Raw genomic sequence first — 14,848 nt, 5'->3', positions numbered from 1 at the left:
GTGACGGCCACGGGAAGTGGGGACCCAGATTGCGGACTCGCACCGCCCCGGTCTTCTGGGAAGGCGCAGGGGCGGGCGTTCCCGGGTGGCACCAGGGCCGGCGTCCCCTGACCTCGGTGGCATGCCTGCTCACGGGTGCTCCCTGGGCCTCAGAGTCATGTTGGTCGACCCCACCTCCCCAAAACACACACAAACTTTGTTCCCAGAGGCTCGGGCAGGGACACCTACGTCCTCTTCCTCAGCTGGGCTTGCAGCGTCCAGTCCCGGCGCCGGCCTCTGAGACACAGCCGACGCGGCCTCAGGATGGCCCCAGGACGGGCCGGCGTCTCCTCTCCGCCGCGGCCCCCGGACCCACTTCCACGAGAAGGAAGGACACGCTCCCTAGTAAAGGAAGACGGGGATTTGCCCCTCGAGTTTCACCGAGAAGTGAACCAGCAAGATTGTCACAGACTTCACCCCCGAGCGACGCTTCTGGCGGAGAACAGCTGTGACGGTAACCAGAGCGCGCGCCCCCGCAACTGTTCGGCCGCGGCGTCCCCGTGGCCCTTCCGTGAGTCTCCGGACAAGGCGCCGTTCCCTCACTTCCCAGATGCGGGAGCCAGGCCGCAGAGGATGTGGCCGGCGGTCCCCACTGGCTGAAGGGGCAAGGAGCCCGGGCGGCAGAGCCAAGGGGCCCGTCCCTCTGTCACTGTCTCTACCCGAGGGAAGCAAGCTGGCTTTTCTCTTCATTTTATCCTTATTACTAAAATAACATGTTTGCTTTAGATCATTTTAAAAATGGAGCAGAGATTAAACCCTTCAACTCGCCCACCTCTCCGCTGTCTGGCGGAACCTGTCCCTGAGAACAATCACGGTGGTTCCTTGGAGCGCCTCCTTCCAATAGTTCCCACGTTTGTTTTTACAGAAATGGGACTGGATACTGCACGTGCTTTTTTTGTTCCTGGTCTTTATTCTTTTCCAGATGGACTGGGTTCCACCTGGACCGAGCGCCCGTGGACCCAGTGGGTCTTCCTTCTCTTCTCTTCTGTTAGGCACCAGGGAACAGGGTCTGAGGACCACCCAGAGTGGACACGGGGAGGGGAGATGGAATCACACCCAGAAGCTTGTTGTCTTCCCCCCAAGGGTGCTCTGACCTTCAGAGTCAAAAATCATCTTAATACAGGAATAAAAAATAAGCAGAACAAGAAAATGGGGAGAAACCAAGCCTGGTCCACACGTGGGGGTTGGCTAGTGGCCTGTTCACCTCGCTGGGCCTCCTCTCGTGTCTGCTGTCCAGCAGACTGTCAGCCCAGGGCTGACCCCTCGGTCCCCTGGCAGAGCTCACCTCCCAGAGGCTTGACTCACTCTGCCTTTCTGCCCTGTTTTAAGGTTAGAGATAGTGCTTCTCAGTTCCGTGTTTAACCTACAGCTGACACTTGGGCTAAATGAGCAGATGTTTCCTGCCAACTGTGATACAACCACAGTGGGTGGTCAGGCCGCCAGAGCTACTGGTGTCGGAAGCTGTGGGTTGCTCCGTATTCACTCCCCAAGTCTCCCCGGATGCTGTGGGGAACGTGTTCCCCAGAAATGTGCCTAACGCCCAGACAGCACTGTTAGTGGAGCCTCTGAACCCGGGGGAAAGGACACATTCCTTGCAAAGGGAATCGCAAACCTGTAGGGTTGAGAACTTACCACTAGTTAAGTCCTCGGCATTGCAGCCAATGTGGATATGCACATGGACTCTGGAGCCCAAACCCCGGCTCTGCCGTTCACCCTCATTGCGCCTCTCTGAGCCTCAGACTTCCAGTCTGTAAAATGGGCTGATAATAGTGGTCACCTACCTTACAGATTGTTGTGAGGAGTAAATGGGTTGCTGCATATAAAATGGGTTAATGCATGTCAAACTGTACTTGGCACATAGAAGCATTTGCAACTATTATTTCAGAAACTCGGGAGGAGATGGATCAGGGTGGGATCTGCCACCAGGTGACCAAGTTTTCCAACCAGTTTGGTGCCCAGAGACAGTATTCTCAGTTCTCACCAGCTAGTTACTAGGACTTTCAACCCAAACCTCTACAGGGTACTGACCAGCAGGAAGGGGTGATGCTGCCAAGAGCTGGCTCCTTTTTGATCTTTATTTAAAAGGGATTAGGAAATCCTGCAGAACCAAAAAGCCTAAAGTGAGTCTACTGTAAGGATAGGATTTTTAAAGCAGACAGATCAAAGAGGCAGCTCCTGGTGCTTCCAACATCTGAAGCCATCATTTTAATCACCCTTCAGAGTGCCCGGAGGTCAGCAGACGATGGTGTGGCCCATCTTTCCCGAACCCTTGTGCTTTCCAGGCAGCGGAGCCATGCGCTTCTCCCTACAACGAGGGAGAGGGAAAGGAGGAAACTTCCACTGAGTGCTGGGCTCTGTGCCCTCCGCAGGGCAGGGCCAGTGTGCTGCCTGTGTCCCCTCATTTATCCCCATGACAACTCTGTGAGCTGAAGAATGTTGTGCCCTTTGTTCAGATGAAGAAGCCGGCGCTCAGAGAGGCTTAATAACTTGCTCAAGGTCACACCACTTGACAAATGGGCAGCCAAGATTCAAATCCAGGTCTGCCCCCAGCACACACTCTCCTCCCACTGCCCACTGGGGAAATCACCTCGGGTCTGAGATCTCAGAAAAGTCTAAGACAATCTGGCAATTATTTATATCCTCAAAACTTGTGTCGCCTTGTATTTCCTCACTGGTACCCTCGGGACTCTAGAGTGTGAAAACCATGACCGACTGCCCCCGAGATGCTCCGGAGGTCACACCCCAGGGGACCACCTGCTCACTAGCTTCCCCTCCACCTCCACAGTCCTCACATCCTCCCACAGCTGGGATGCTCGGTCCCCTCTGATGGGGCTTCTGCAGATAGCAAGGTCAAAGCCATGGCACATTTGTCAGAGAGCCGTATGAAGCCCTTGGCAAGTGCTCCTGGTTTTCTCACTCATGAAAGGTGAACATTATGTCTCTTTTATGGCTGGGGAGACCCATAACTCAAGGGGGCAGCCAGCAGAAGAGAAAACTAGGGCGGACTTCAGAAGTGGGAGGAAAAGTAATGCCCTTCATAGGTGAGCCGTTCAAACTGTCCCACAGGGGACCTTTGTTTTTGATGAAACAGCTGACATTTGTTTCCAGGAGCCCAAACTGAGAAAAATGGGGCAGGCACTATTTATCCCCGCCAGAGATTATGATGTCCTGACCTGACACCCCCTGAGGTTCTAGCAGACTACTCGACCAAAATACAAAAACAGAGAGCAACAGGATGTTTCTCCACGCACCAGTGCAACAGCTGGTTGTCTGGTTTTTTCCTGCGCAAACAAGAGCTGACAAACAAGTTGTCACCAGGCACTCAGCTGGTGCGCTGCCCCCTGCTCTCCTGGCACAGATGCTGTGTGCCCCCATTAAGTAAATCCACAGGGATACAGGAGGTTAGCTGAAGTGTCCAGAGAGTAGGTAAAGAAAATTAGGTTTTTGGAACAAATGCATGGAGTATGGAAGGCAGGGTTTGAGGCTGATGAGGCCCTGAAGAGTTTGGGAAGCATTCTGGATCTGAATCTGTCTGTGGGTGTGGGACATGGTGGTATTCCACTCCTCAGCCCCGCGGCCCCCCTGGCTTCAGCACCGTGGCCGTGGACAGTTCCCACACCTGGCGCACACTGCATCACGGCTTCTTCTGCATCACGACGTTCCCGGAAATGATGGAGGCCCCGCTGCCCTTGCACAGGCACAGCCCAGAGGTGTGGGGAAGATTAACAACCTCAGAAGCACCCTGAAAACACAGGCTGTGGGAGTTGGTGGATAAACGGCCCAGCCTCACTTCCTTCATGGATACAATAATGAGAGGCTTTCTGCACGGTGCTTACAGGGTCCCCGTGGGACTGCAGCTCAGTTGAACACAGCGGTAATCATCTCCATGGCAAATCCTTTCCCTGAGCCTTCCTCCTGCCCTATACCACCCACACTACCGCTCTCCTGCTCCCTGGGAGCACATCCCCATTAAAGCACCCAGCCCCTTGCCTCAGGCTCTGCTTCTGTGGAATCCAAGCCAAACTTAGAAAGCTGACCCTCAGGACGGAATCCTGGAACTGCCTTGTTCCCTGTACGACAGCAACAAAGACCCCATTCCTGGGGATAAACAGAGTGACAATAATCCCTGGTGAGCAGCAGCATCAGAGCTGTCAAAACTCTCCCCTGCAGTGCGTGGGGTGGGGGGCAGGTGAAAGGAAAGCCTTGCTCCAGGTGGTAGCCAGCCCTTGAAGTGCGTGGAAGCAGTGGTAGTTAGAAGGTTGGAGAGTTCACTGGCTTTTTATTAACTGCCTTAGACTGGTTGGAAGAGAATGACAAGCTCAGAGCAGCCAATTATCAGCTAAGGGTATGCAGTCAAAGCCAAAATGCCTCCATGGCAGCATTTAAAGTCACTGTCATCTCCTGCAGCCAGAGGGAAGATGGTGCTGAAAGCTGTAATTAAATATAAGGGTGGGAAAACTACAAAAGACTCTGAATTCACAGCCTTGACAGGTGTCCAAGGCTCATGTGAAGGGCTGATAGAGAAGGAGTGGGACCCTGGGTCAAGGGGTGAGATATTTGGGTGAATGCATCTGAGAATCTTGAGCCTTACCCTCTGAACACTCCAGGTGGGAACAAGAAGCTTCCTCCCCTTTTCTAGAGGAGAGGAAGCTTCTCTAAACTGGTGACTATGAAAAGACAAGGCTTCCTGTTATCCTGCCCCATAAGGTGATGCTTTTCCTTGTTGCTTCCAGACCAATAAGTAGAGCCAGTTATCAGCACAGGCCGGGAGAAATCCATAATGAGTGATGGAGGGAAGAGATGATGGATTTTAGGACCAGCTCAGCAGTAAAGCTAGCTGAGTTTCACAAATCCCTAGGGCTTGAGATTTTTCTTGAGAGTCCTACCTGGAATGTAAAGTCAGGCAGGGGACTGAAGCAGACGTCGCCGTGGCCCATCGGCTTTCAGCACTGCTCTCCTGGACAGCTCTGTGCACACTGCCGGGCTCTCACCTCACGCCTCTGCCGCCTTGATTCCCTGCCTTTCCGCACCACGGCTTCCGCCAGCGCTGCAGAATGTCCCACGTGCAGGACCAACCTCAAATTAGGGAGATTAGGAGTCGGTGAATAAATGCATCTATCTTGCACCCTTTGGAGAACAATTCTGAAGTGCACTCTTCTACAAAATTCCTCAGAGAGTCCCCAGCTGAACTGAGATCCAGTTGCCCACAGTGGTAACTGGGTCAACAGTGAATCCTTTATTGATTTCCACCCCCATCCTTCTACTCCCCTCCCATTGATCCACCCTCCTGCTGCCTGTGAACATAGTCTCAGTCAGCCTTCCTGCCGGGAAGCCCTTGCCTCAGGCTCTACAGGTGAGGAACCCAGAGACACCAGGAGGCGTTTCTGCTTTGTCCATTGGGCAGGGGCCACTCTCAATATGCAAGGTTCCTTCTAAGGTGGAGGAGAGGTGGGAACCCACGAGGAGCTTACACTCTCCTTGGTTAGGCCGGATGAGGACAGGTGAATGGGTCACGAAATAACCAGTTTTCATTAACCGGCTTTAACCGTCAGTGATTTAAAGCATGGGAGGACATTAAATCATGGTAATGATCGACTTCTCCCATTTTCTGTGGGTAGGATCCTTGGCTTGCCTTGGTTTGCCTCAGCCTACAAGGTCCCCCATGAAGTGGCTCCTCCTGACCTCTGTGGCTTCGTGTCTGCTCCCTAGTCCCATGCTGGCACTCCACGCCCCATGCCGGGGAGCCCTCAGTCCTTGTCACGTCTCACACTCTCTCTCACCTTCTGGTCTGAGCCCCAGTCTCACCTTCCTGGAGAAACTCTCCCCTGACCTTGTGCCCCCCCAGAGGCTCCTCTCACTAGTCACCCCAGCCGGAACGTGCCAGGCACCCTCCTGGGGCTTCTGGGGCTATTCACGCTTGGTCTGCCTGCTGCAATTATGACACTCTCCCGGCATTGCCTACTGACTTGGGTGTGAAAACCAGAGGACAAGCTTTATGAGAAAGACTGTCCCACCCATTCTTATAATCCCCAAACCTGGCACATTTCAGTAAGTGTTTGTTAAGGAAATGAGGTTGAGGCAAAACACAGTCCCATCTACAGAGTATCCTAATAGTCAGTTCATGAACGTGTTCATTTCCTAGGGCTGCTGTGTAACAAAGTAACACCAGCTGAGTAGCCTAAAACAAAGAAATTTACACTCCTACGATTCTGGCAGCTAGAGGTCCCCGGCACGGCGTTGGCAGGGCAGTGCGCCCTCTGAGGTTCTGGATAGAATCCTGGATCTTGGTGATGGTATCGACCTTTGGTGTTCCCTGGCTCACAGGTACATCACCCATGTCTCTTCCTGTCATCACATGGCGTCTCCCTTACGTCTCTGTCCTCACATGGCACTTTCCTCTACTTAGAAGGATACTGGCTGCTATGGAAATGTGTCTCCCAAAATCCCTATGTCGAAGCCCTAACCCCCAATGCAACTGTATTTGGAGATGAGGTCTTTAGGAAGTGTTCAATGAGGTCATAAGGGTGGGGCCCTAGTCTGGTAAGACTGGTGGCCTTCTAAGAAGGGGGAGAGATCTCTCACTCTCCACCGGTGCTCAGAAGAAAAGCCACGTGAAGACTCAGAGAGAAGGTGGCCGTACGCAAGCTAGGAAGGTAGACTTCACCACAAACCAAACCCCACAGGAAACTTGATCTTGGACTTCCAGCCTCCAGAATTGTGAGAAAATAACTTTCTGTTATCTAAGCCACAGTCTGGGGTATTTTGCTTTGGTGGTCCTACCAAACCAAGATACCAGACATATTCATCAAGGCCCACCCTAATGACCCCATCTTAACTTGATTTACATCTGCAAGGACCCTGTTTCCAAATAAGATTGTATTCACAGGCACTTGGAAGGTATCCTTTTGGAGGACGCAATTCAACCCATAGTGATGCTATTAAGTCAAAAACTAGTCAATTTGGAGACGTGACTGAATAATGGAAGAGAAAGACACACAAATATATTGAAACACTATTAATGCCATTCTCACTGCCATCACGGCCAGAAGTAAGACAAAATTCCTGGCATGTTATCAAGTGTTGAGTAAAAATGTGTACTCTCCCTGCAGGCAGGAGAGGAAGGCACAGGTCAATAGGGCTGTGTGTCGTCTGCTCCAGCCTCAAGGTTGTCACCTGCAGCAGCCAGACTTGCATGTAGGGTGGCCGTGTCATCATGACTTCCCAACAGAATGTGCACCTATCGCTTCCAGGAAAATGCTGTTGAGAGTGGTCTCAGCTTTCTTTCCTCTCACTTCTGCTGAAAGGTGCAGACAATGGGGAGGGCTTAGGGCTGGATTTGCAGCCCAGGGGCCATGAATTTGGGTGGGAAGTAAATTACATGCTTATTTTCACTATCCTCCCGCAGACACACAGAACCTCCCCCAGTTACACACGCGGCAGCCCATGAGCAGACCCACGGCTCCGTCTCAAACTGAACTCACAGGTGTCTCCACATCACGATGGAGCGATCACAGATGCGTGAACTACTTCACTCCTCGCTGCTTCAGGGCTTTGGAGCCACTAGACCGGCTGCCGTGGTTTGATGTGTTAATAAAAAAAAAAAAATTGAGGACACTACGGTAAATTTGTTTTTGAATATTTTGATAACTACATTCCATCATCATTTACTTCCTTTTTAAGATTACACATTTCACATTGTTCATTTTAAAACCTTATTTTGACAGGGGTCTACAGACTTCATCAGGCTTCCTAATGTGTCCAAGACACAAAAACCAGTGAAGAACCCCTGACCCGGGGAGTGCGGCCCGGAGGCTGAGGAGCTGGGGCCCTGAATCACCCTGTGGAGGAGAGCCGCCACTGGCCAGCACCACCCACGCCGGGTGGTTATACAGGGAAAACAACAGCAAGCCTGTGTGAAGTCACCGGTGATGTCAGGACTCACTCGCTACAGCAGCCAGCCCTCCCGAACCTAACTGGTACATCACCAGACACAATTCCCACCCACGGTGAGAAGTCACCCCATGTTTCCCCCTGGGGGAGGCTCTGGTGCCCAGTGCACCAGCTCCACTCCTCCAGGACCCAATCCCAGAGGCCACACCTGTTCCAATGTCTGAAGGGCTTTCTGAGCTGCTCCCAGGTTGCCAAAGCCAACTCTTCCCCAGAGCCGAGGGTGAGGCCAGCAGCCCTAAATGACCAAGGGCTGAAGCTCAGAATGAGGAAAAGACCCCTTGCAAGTTTCAACATCACCCTCAGATGCTCTCCTGAGGGCTCTCCCAGTGGGGAGAGCTCCCTGTCTGAAGAGCCTCTGGGAAGGCCGTGACCCTGACCCTTGACCCCTGAGCCCGGCCCGAGTGAGAAGGCCACACAGTCCCTAGAGAGAGCATCCAGGGCTGGGCTGCTGTGCGGCAGGTCTCCTGTGTGAATGTCTCTGCTCCCCTGGTCCCCACATCTCCCCGTGGGGAAGGGACTCATCCCCGTGAAAGGATTAGGACATGTCACCCCGAGAGATGCTGCTTTGGGAGAGGATTGGCATTGTTTTGAGCTGAAGGCCATTAACCAGCAGAAACCCAGGAGGAGCTGTGTGCTGTCCCTCCTCCTGCCTAAAAGCAGGACAAAAATCTCCCTCTTGTACAGGAAATTTCTAGTTTTAAAGGGGTCCGTCTCTCATATCAGGAAGGAAAGAAGGACTCTGGGGACAACTCTTACACAAGACAGCTTGAGTCTGCACAACATTACTAAATACCATACATACCCCAATGCCTTCCCACAGCTTAACCACCCCGGAAGTCCAAACCCCCTTTTCCTTTTCCTAGTCTCTTCTCCACAATGTATCAGCCTTTGTCAAATTAAAAGTGTTAAGCATGGGTCTATCTGCCTCTTGAGGTTTTCACTTCTTTTCTGGGAAGCACCCACGTGCATGCATGTTAAGCCTTTTCTCCTCTTAATTTATCTTTTTGTCAGTTTAATTTGCAGGCCCTGTCACTGAACATAAGAGGGTAAAGGAAAGGATTTTGTTTTTTCCTCCTCCACCTGCTTTGCAGATGGGAAAGTAAGGCTTGAGAAGGGTCAACGATGTGCTCAGGGTAGACAGCAAGCATAAGAGGCTGGCGTCAAACTCTCATCCCAGACGTCCGTGTTCTCAGCCACTCTAGTTTGCTCAAGGACGCCTTCTCCTCTGAATTGCAGCAACAATTCAGCATTTATTTATAAGCCGTCTTGTGCCAAACACTTCAGTTTCTGAAGAGTGCCTCCCAAACTCAAGTGTGAGTTCCTGGGGGCAGGAACCAGGATTGCATCTTCTTCCAACTCCCCTGCTGCTCTGTGTGTGGAGCAGAGGCTGCCAGGGGCACCCGACAAGGTACCACGTCCGGTGTCTCGAGAGCCCTGCTTTCCTGCCCCCGTCCCTACGTGCTGTTGCCGCAGGGCTGCCCCCAGCAGGGTCTCCCAAAGGCTGGGGTACATGTCCCTGCTGATCCCGAAGGAGATTTTAGGTGGTCCCCACTGAACGCTTTTATTTTAAAATCTGAAGATTTATTTTAACACGTGTTAGAAAGAGCACATAATATGTACTATCACTATTAATACTATCACTATTATATTACTGTTACTTGGTCAGTCCTGTGATTTCAAGGGCGCTGCTGAGGACGAGGCTAAGTGGAAGAGGGGAGGTGGGGAGGAGTCGGTAGAAGCTGATGTAAAGAAAAGCACAAGCTAACCAGCAGGACAGGTGAACGCGGACGCGCAGAGCCCTGGACGTGGGACAGGGAGCCGAGGCCGGAAGGCCAGGCTGCCAGACAGACCCCATCGGCCCCAGCGTCCCACATCGCCTAGTCTGTCACTAACCGGAGGAGTTTCGTGCGAGAAGCCGGGGCCTGCTCTGACCCCTCCTGCGTGTAGGCTGGAACCCACCACACGACTGAGATGAAGGCGCAGGGGGAAGAGAAGTGCTGAGGGAGACAGGCATGAAGAGCACCTTACATCTGATAACGGCAAGCGGGGATCCGCCCGGAGCGCCCGTCCTGATGGGGCCCAGTGCGGCCAGAGGCCCCGGGCCCGCTGCTCCAGGAGGGCGTCTGCACCCGGGCTCTGCTCACCGGGGGCCCAGGCGGGTCCCCGAGGCTGGCGTGTGGCCTAGCGGCCTGAGGGCTGCAGGCAGGGCTGCCCACAGCTCCTCCCAGGACCCGGGTCCTCAGCACAGGTCTCTTGCTTCACCGTCAGGGTTGCCGGCCTCGCTTCCCTGTTCGCTCCGACCGTGGCGGGGTCGTGCCGTCTTCATTCCAAGTTGCGCGTTGGAAGCTGAAGGCGGCAGGGGCTGTCGTGTCTCAGCCCCTGGAGGGGTGTTCAGAGCCCGGGCTGGCAGGTCCAGCCCCGGGCAGTGCCGGGCTAGCCTCTGGGGTGAGTGACTCCGAGGCAGTGCTGGTTGTGCAGGCCACACCTTGCAGAGAGGGTCGCGGGGAGGGGCAGGGGTCTCTGGCCTGCTGGGTTAACTGGAGAAATAACCCAGACGTGCATCCTGCCTTCCTTCCTAGCAGCCCACCTGGCTCACCCACCCCTTCCCTCCTGCCGAGGAGCCCCCTCCTGACTGAATCCTGCCAGCAAGCCTCAGCAGCCCCGCAGTCACCCCAGCCGCCGCGCCTTGCAGGGGCCTGGGAGCTGCCCCCGGCTTTCCTCTCTGAACTGCTGCCTCCAACCTGGAAACAGGAGACACTTGAAGAGGCCGAGAGCAGAGCTAAACCTCCTCTCGCTCCTCACCCTCCGCACTGTCTCCTCCTGCCTGCAAAGGAGTTACGTTCTCACCCGCTGGCGCATCCATCGTGGACAGAGCACAGCCACTGCAGGCCCTTGGACCCGGGGTCTAAGAGGGTGCCGCCCAGCTAGGGTGCCCGAGGCCAACGCCTGCAGCTCCCTCGCCCCCGTTTCCTGTGTCTGCCTGGCGCGTCTGCAGTCGTTCGTCGTTCCACCCTCACCATAAACGTACAAGACAGGAACTAATGTCATCCCATTTTTCAGATGAGGAAAATGAGACCAGGAAGTGAAAGAAGAGGCAGGAGCTAAACACAGGTGCGGGGCTGCCCAGCCCCCAAGAAAGCGGCCTAAGGCAGAGCCCCTGAGCCGTCTGGGCCGCGGACAGCGCTGGCCCCGGCTGCTCCCCTGCGTTGCCTGCCGTGTCACTTCCCACTGTCAACTTTAGGGTCCGTCTGGGCCCACTCGTGCCAAGCTTTGCCCTGGGAGGCCCTAGGATGCCCGGAGTCTGCATTCCCAGCCCCAGGAGAGACGGAGCCGTGCTGGAGAAGAGAGTGGTGAACCTCACAGAGGTGAGCGTGGGAGTCGAGGAGCCTGGTGACCGTCCCAGGCCGGGCCTGCGGGGAGAGGCGGCTACTCCCCGCCCCCGGGCCTGTGCTTCCCTCATCACGCTTCTCACCGTGTGAGCAACTGACCCATCAATCCCGTGATGAGTTGTGCAGACTCTTCCTGCCTGGTAGACCCAGAGATCCAGGAAGACAGGAGCCACATCCGCCCTGTGAATCACTGGATTCCCAGCACCGAGGACAATGCCTGGAGCATGGAAGGCACTCAATCAATACGTCAGAACCGATGGATGGATGGATGGACGGATGACAGATGATGGATGGATGGATGGACGGATGACAGATGATGGATGGATGGATGGATGGATGGATGGGTGGTTGGATGTGGATAGAGAGATGAATATGGATGCAGGTAGTTGAATAGACAGACAGATGGATAGATGAAGGATAGGTGGATGGTAGACGGATGGATGCATGAAGGATGATGACACTCCACTCTCAGCTCTCCACTCTCAGTCTTTTATGGAGGTGAATTGTGTCCCCCAAAGATTCATATGTTGAAGTTCTAACCCCCAGTATCTCAGGATGTGACCTTATTCGGAAATACGGTCACTGCAGAAGTAATTAGTTAAGACGAAGCCGTACTGGTGGCCCGACTCCACTGTGACTGGTGTCTTCACAGGAAGAGGGAAACGCCATGTGAAGACACAGAGACACAGAGGGAAGAGGCCGTGTGAAGGCAGAGGCAGAGATGGGTGTGGTGCGTCCACAAGCCGGGAACATGCGGATTGCCAGCAAACCACAGGAGGCTGGGGAAGACGAGGAAGGAGTCCCCTACAGGTTCCAGAGGGAGCATGGCCCTGATGACGCCTTGATCGTGGACTTCCAGCCACTAGAACTGAGAAAAAATAAGTTCTGTTTTTTTAAGCCACCCAGTTTATGGTGCCTCGTTACAGCAGCCCCAGGAGGTGGTCCCCACTGCCACCCCAGAGCCTAGGAACTGACCAACCAGCGCCAGCCCCCGTCTGCAGGAGCCTCGCGAGCAGTAGCAGTAACACCAGTACGGGCACCAGCACTGACGGCCCGCAGCCCCGCACCGGCTGGAGTGCCTCAGCCCCATGACCTCATTCACAGTCTCACTCCCTGCAGCTCCTGAGCTCCAGGTACCTGCCAGGCCCTGCTCACGTCATCGGCAGACTGGTGAAGACCAGGCGTAAGTCTCTGTGGTTCCCCTTTTCGTCTTACTGAGCAACATGAAAAAAGAAAGAAGAAGAAAAGAAAGCACGTGCCGACACACATGTCAGAACCACAGCCACTCGCCAGTGGCAAGCGTTGGTTGGCGATGGCAGATACAGGGTTTGGCAGAAGTCAACAAAAGCAGTCTGCAAGAATCCACTGACCGTGTGGAATTTACAGTCAGGACTGTTGTATATTCCACTGTCACTTGTAAACCGTGTGCTGCCGTAGGCTTAATAGCAGTAAAATGGACAAGGACTCACGTGCACCGTCAGGGAGCTGGCTGGGGGCATCCCCGGCTACCATGGGCTCCGAGCACCGGCTACCTTGACCTTCTGAACCCCTCGGCCTTTCCCATGCCTTTGCTCCTGGTGGCCAAGCCCAGCTTTGCTCCTGGAAAATGTCCCCTTGACCTTGACCGCACAGGGCCCAGCATGGTTAGGCATGCGCTCCGGGGGGTGGTGGGGGAAGACCCCGGGGTCCTGCAGGAGGGAGGAATGTGTCTTTAGTACCAGTTGCCAAAAGGAAGCATCATTTCCGCCGGAATGCCGACCCGCCTGTTTCTGCGGCTCGTTCCCCAGCAGGCCGGCAGGTTTAGGCTGACCCAGCCCGCAAATCAGGAAGCCCCTTCACAGGCCTCAGTCTTGGTGAAGACGCTCCTTCAATAAGGGCTTGCCCTCCCTCTAGGCTTTGACCTTGGCATCATCCTCGTGGGCTTGCATCATCCGCTGCAACAGGAATTCCACCACAGCAACTCAGACAGAACCCCCACCCTGGATATCCAGTCAGGTCCCCCCACCACCCCCAGGTGATGCCTGACCACCCGTCCCCCCGCCTTACTCCTGACATCTCCTCATGGTCACTTCCATCCACCGCTTCCCCGCTCCTCAGCTATAAATTCCCATTTGTCCTTGTTGTGTTCCAAGCTGAGACCAGTTCTACACCGAGGTCTCTTTTCCCCGACGGCAAGAGCCCTAAATACCATCTGATTTTACCGCTTCAGCTGCTGCCTGGCTCTGGTTCTCTCTGACAGGCTCCACTCTCGCCCCCGCCCCAGGGTCCAGGGTGGGTGCCAGCAACCCACCGGTAGGCTGACTGGCCAAGGAAATTTGGCTTTTGTTAATTGTGATAAAATTTATGTACCATAACATTTACCGTCTTAACTGCTTTAAGGGCACAGCTCAGTGGCATCCAGCATCTCCAAACTGTGGTGCAACCACCACCACCATCTCGCTCCCTCTCTTCCTGCAAAACTGAAGCTCTGTCCCCATTAAACACTGGCTCCCCACTCACCCTCCTCCCAGCCCTGGCCCCCACCACCCTCACTTTCTGTCTCTGAGTTTGACTACTCCCATGTACCTCATACAAATGGATTCATACAATATTTGTCCTTTTGTGACTGGCTTATTGCACGTGGCATAATGTCCCCAAGGTCCTTCCATGTGGTGGCAGGTGTCAGAATTTCCTTCCTTGTTCAGGTGGAATAATATTGCACCGTATGGATGGACCACATTGTGTTTATCCAACATGTTCATCCATCCATGGACACTTGGGTTGTTTCCACCTTTTGGTGACTGTGAATGTTGCTGCTGTGAACACAGGTGTACAGCTATCTCCTCGAGACCCTGCTCTCAATTCTTTTGGATAAATACCCAGATGTGGGATTGCTGGATCACAAGGTAGTTCTATTTTTAATTTTTTGAGGAATCGTTGTATTGTTTTTCACGGCAGCTACCACTTCACATTCCCACCACCTGCACACAAGAGCTCCCGTTTCTCCACGTCTTCGTCAGCACTTGTTGTTTTCTGTATTGCTGTATTTTTGTGTGTTTTTGATAGGAACCATTCTAATCAGTGTGAGGTGGTATCTTACTGTGGCTTTGGTCTGCGTTTCCCTGATGATTAGTGACGTTTCATGTGCTTGTTGGCCATTTCTCTATCTTCTTTGCAAATATTTTCTATTCAAGTCCTTTGCCCTTTTTTTTTTAACATTTTTTGTTGTTACAGTCATTTTATGATGTTGTGTCAAATTCCAGCGTAGGCACAATTTTTCAGTTATACATGAACATACATATTTTCATTGTCACATTTTTTTTCTCTGTGAGCTACCACAAGATCTTGTATATATTTCCCTGTGCTACCCAGTATAATCTTGTTTATCTATTCTGCATATGCCTGTCACTACCTACAAATTTTGAAATCCCAGTCTGTCCCTTCCCACCCCCCACCCCCTTGGCAACCACAAGTTTGTATTCTGTGTCTAT

This window comes from Camelus ferus, chromosome 13, assembly GCF_009834535.1.
Source record: "Camelus ferus isolate YT-003-E chromosome 13, BCGSAC_Cfer_1.0, whole genome shotgun sequence".
Lineage (NCBI taxonomy): Eukaryota > Metazoa > Chordata > Mammalia > Artiodactyla > Camelidae > Camelus > Camelus ferus.
Note: the sequence above shows the minus strand (reverse complement) of the source record.